The sequence below is a fragment of the Scylla paramamosain genome, chromosome 15 (assembly GCF_035594125.1).
Source record: "Scylla paramamosain isolate STU-SP2022 chromosome 15, ASM3559412v1, whole genome shotgun sequence".
Classification (NCBI taxonomy): domain Eukaryota; kingdom Metazoa; phylum Arthropoda; class Malacostraca; order Decapoda; family Portunidae; genus Scylla; species Scylla paramamosain.
Genome location: NC_087165.1, coordinates 8,936,012 through 8,941,011, shown reverse-complemented (window position 1 = coordinate 8,941,011; position 5,000 = coordinate 8,936,012). Strand labels below are relative to the sequence as shown.

The 5,000-nt window shown below is 40.3% G+C and overlaps 1 protein-coding gene across 5 annotated transcripts in view; it reads left to right on the top strand.

The window, feature by feature from the left end:
- The window catches only part of LOC135107371 (uncharacterized), a 170,886-nt gene that overhangs the window by 145,067 nt on the left and 20,819 nt on the right, over positions 1–5,000 (top strand). The window lies entirely within an intron of this gene.

Here is a 5,000-nt window from a genome sequence, read left to right as displayed (position 1 = left end):
GTAGTAGTAGTAAAAGTAGTAGCACTAGTAGTAGTAGTATAGTACTTGGCCACGACTTCCTAAGCAATGCATTTCACATTTTGATTTATGAACAACACTAAAATGTTAACGCTTACTGTATATGCAAGAAATTTCTATATATACATAGTTTTTTTTTGCAACGACGACTTCATTTTTCTCTGATGTCTGTGGCCTTTGACTGGCGCTCCTTTGAGTCAAGAAAAATCATAACAATTATTTTAACACTGCGAAATTTTTTTTTTACTTTTATGAATTTTTACTGTCGATGTGAATTTTTTCTCTTACACTCACAAATCGTGTTTTTTTTTCCGCTTCAGTAAAAAAAAAAAAAAAAGTGATATGATTTTTCTATGTTTTCAGAATTCATATACACGTTAGTTATACAGACTATGCTGGTGCTCCTTGTTATGTCATTATTTACTCTCTCTTTGTACACGCTTTACGCAATGAAAACTTTACCTACAGGAAACTCGACGTACATCTTTGACGAAACACGCTAACACTTTCCTGTCTATTTTTCAGGAGAATTCCTATTTCATCATAGTTAAGATTTTGTAGTTTCCCAGTGTTCCTGCCAGAGAAATGCACCATGAAGCTACAGTCTGATTAAATCATATTGTTAATATATTAGCACAACATTTTTTCTCGCTCAAAATATCACCACTAAATTATTGCAAATTACGTTATTCTTCCTAACGAGTATTCGTGAATTCGTACACTCAGTGAATTTCTGCGTCATTAATATTAATAAAATCTGCTGGCAGCGTGACGCGTCGGCCGCTTCTGAGGACAAGCTCATTTTCCCCCTCGGCAAAGGCGGGGCGCTGCTTCCTTGCCGGCGGCGGGTTTAGTGCCTGAGAAACGACAGGACAAGTGGGCTGCCTAATTTAAAGCGAGGCCCAAACAGACCCACTCCAGATTCCTCCTCCTCCTCCTCCTCCTCCTGACTGTCCTTGACCGGAATCAGAGCCGTGAAGGGATTGCCTGCACACTTGCCGAATCTACCTACCCTCTTACACTCTTTCCGTGAGTCTCACACACACACAGTAGTAGTAGTGGTAGTAGTAGTAGTACCAGTCGTTGTTTATCTATCTCTATACCATGCCAGCAATCCCACACAGGCCGGCACAGGCAAGGAAACACACACACACACACACACACACACACACACACACACACTATTCACACTCTTAATAATAATAACATTGCTGCTGCTGCTGCTACTGTTACTACTACTACTACTACTATTACTACTACTACTACTACTACTACTACTACTACTACTACTACTACTACTACTACTACTACTACTACACTCCATCACACTCTCTCCGTCTTGTTCTCACGTAAACTCTCATGCACTCTCCCTCACACACTCACTCACATTGCCTGACCTGCTTCTGCTGCGGGTATCGGCCACTCAGAAAGCCATGTGTATGAATCACAGTGGATTTGACACACACACACACACACGAATAATAACTACTACTATTACTATTATTTTCATCTCTCTCAATCATCCTTCTCCATTCCTCATTTCTTCCTCTTCCTACTACTACAATCTACGCACTTCAGTCTGGAAAACGCCTAGAAATACCTGCAAAACCTTTGATATTGAAGGAAATATTGACGAAGGGGCATGGGGAGGGAGGAGGAAAAGTCTCGGTCTGGGTCCTGATGACATGTTTTCATGGTGGGCGCTCTGAACGGGGCTGCAGAGGTCAATTTATTTAAGCCTCCCTTGAGTAATTTCTGGGGTTATTTATCTATTTTCGTGGTTAATTCTGATTTTTCCTTCACGTCTGACTCTTGAAACACCCGGAAGTTTAGCTAAATATTGATGTATAGACAAGGCGGGAGGAAGGGAAAATGTGCGTCTCGGCCCTTATATTTACGTAAAGCAATTCATTTTGAAAATCGCGGAAAGAAAGAAAGCACCCAGACTGGAATGCACTACATATTCTGACTTGCCATTTACTTTAACCAATACCGTGAATATAATTTTTTTTTCCGGGTTGACTAATACTAAAAAAAAAAATAAAAACTATCTAACTTTTACGAACGGCACCTCAAAAAAAAAAATCATAATATCGAGAAAGAAAACACAGACAGATTAGATCCTATTACATATTCTGAACACAAAAAAAATTTTTTCACTTTCCAGATAAATAAAGAAAACAAATTCCTCGTCGTATAAAGAAAATAATTTTTTAAATCCAGTAACGGATTTATTTTAAATTGGAAGATACGAAGCTAGACTAGACTTTATCGGATATTATTACTTGGTACATGTTCCTTATATTTTTTAAGTCCTAAATTAAATACTAAAACAATCCTAGGCGTGCTAATAAGAAAACTGAAAATAAATAAAATGACGAAATTGTTATTTTATCGTCAAATAAAAAGCACAGCTAGACCAAATTTTATTATATTTCACAACTTATTATATTTTTCTAATAATAAATTAGATATCAAAACTGCACCATCTCCGTTAATAAAAAAATAAATGATAATATGTGGCTGAAATGTTTTTTTTTTTTCCTCCTCTTCTCTCTACCTCTCCTCCTCTTCCCTTCTCTTCATACACCTCTCCCCTTCACTTTCTCCACCTTCTCCTGTTTCTCCTCCTCCTACACGCCCGAGTCTAGAAAACACCTGTAAAATCCTGCAAATTACGCTAAATATTGATGGGGAGAGACAGGAAATTGTTACCTTAGTCGCGCCGGGTTGGGGCGGGGCTTGGCGGGGCGAGGCGAGGCGGGGCGGGGAGCCAAGGACCGTGGTGTGTGTTGAGGTGGTGGTGTGGTGTGGTGTGTGATAACAATGCACTTCCATCCGCTCCACTACCCTGTGTTTGTGTGTGTGTGTGTGTGGCGCCGATCAGAGACGAGTCACAAAGCTGTATAATTAGTGTTTAACTCTTTGACTGCCACTTGGTACATCTTTTCCTAATTACCAATTACTCTGAGACATCTTTACTTGTTCTACAGCCACATCCAATCTTTGAACTGGGAAGAGACTGTAAAATGTATTCTTTTCATCGCTTTCTTTCTTACTAACTTAACTAACCCCTCTTACATAAAAAAAAAAAAAGTATATATTAAAAGTGACATTTTGCATTTACTCTCACATACACTTAACTAATAAGGTATTTAACTGTCCTATCTGTAATAAAAAAAAAATATTAATAATTCTATGCTCCGGGGGACTACCCATGTTTGAATCTCTCTTCATGTCTCTCGCCTTTACTCACATGTGGTAGGACGGGCTTGCTAATACACTCCCACACACCTGCTTGATACCATGCTTGTGTCCACGTCACTGCAGGATGACACGGTGTCCAGCAGTGACTGTAGAGGTTTTCCTCCAGGGTTTGCACCGCGAACTTCCTACGCTTACTAGAATTGCACATGCGTGTTATCTCTGTGTGTACATCGAATTTTACTGCTCTGCTCTGGTTCAGTTCTTGTTTATAAAGATTAAAACCATGAGAGATAAGGTTAGATATTTCACATACTGAAAGGGGGGATGGCTCAAGGCACAAAAACACGTGGGGATATAAATGTTCGTTGTCGCTACTGACGGATGGCAGGCGTTTGAATAACATGACCACCTGTTCTCTTCCCGACGCTCCGCTCCTCCCCTCGACCTGCTACTTCGGGTGCCTTGCTGTGACCGCGATCTTTCTAAGTGAGGTGTTACTGTCGATAGCGATGAAAATATTGATGCTTGTGTGCAATTCACGAGTGCGTATAGTAGTAAATTCTAATGGTAAAAAGTAATTTATTCGGTAGTTTCTTAAAGGATAGCAATGAAAGTAGTGATGTTCGCATGCAGTTTACGAGTGCATGCGAAAAAATTCTAATGGTACAAGTTTCTATAAAGACATTCCACACATGTATTGCTCGTGGGTAAGAATAAGGAATATATGTTAATGATTTATTCAAATATATTTAAAGGACATAACTCACATTTACATTATGGTTCAAATAGATGAAAGAACTGGTTATCTAGGAAAGTGAAGAATATCACTTGTACAGCCTTTGCTTATGCCTCAGTTGAGTGCGACTGAGGCTGGAGAGAAGAGAAAGAAGATGAAATGAGTGATGCTAGGAGGCGTTATTGCAAAGGGAAAGGGAAAAGAAGCGAGTAAAACGTAATTAACAATACGTGAGGAAACAGAAGGAAGGAAAAGGAGGAAGGAAACAAAAGGAAGGGAAAGGAGGGCACATTAGGAGATAGACAGGAAAAAATTGCACAGAGAAAAAATGGAAGTGAGACGAAGAGAAGGAAACAGCAGAATAAAGAAAAAAAAAGTCTAGAAAGCGCAAAGAGAGAGAGAGAGAGAGAGAGAGAGAGAGAGAGAGAGAGAGAGAGAGAGAGAGAGAGAGAGAGAGAGAGAGAGAGAGAGAGAAATAATAAATTAGATAGAAAATTAGACATATACCGAGGCAAACACACACACACACACACACACACACACACACACACACACACACACACACACACACACACACACACACACACACACTACCGCACTAAGAGTGGCTGGAATGCATCATGTTAACCATCCTCCAGCAACACTCAGTTCAAGGGACGCACTAAGACTCCTCGTGTTGTTCTCCCTCCTCTCCCTTCTCTTCCTTTGCCCCGCCAGCCGCCGCCAGATGCCTCCTATTCCACAGATTACTTCAGGTTGGCGCGCTGCGAATAACACTGCAACCTGACGCAAACAAGACACGGTACGGCTGAAATAACACTGCAACCTGATGCAAACAAGACACGGTACGGCTGAAATAACACTGCATCCTGACGCATACAAGACACGGTACGGCTGAAATAACACTGCAACCTGACGCATACAAGACATGGTACAGCTGAAATAACACTGCAACATACGCAAACAAGACACACTGGTACGTATAATACTGGAACAACATTAGCGTTTTCATCCGTGTGTTAAGTTGGGTTATGTTAGA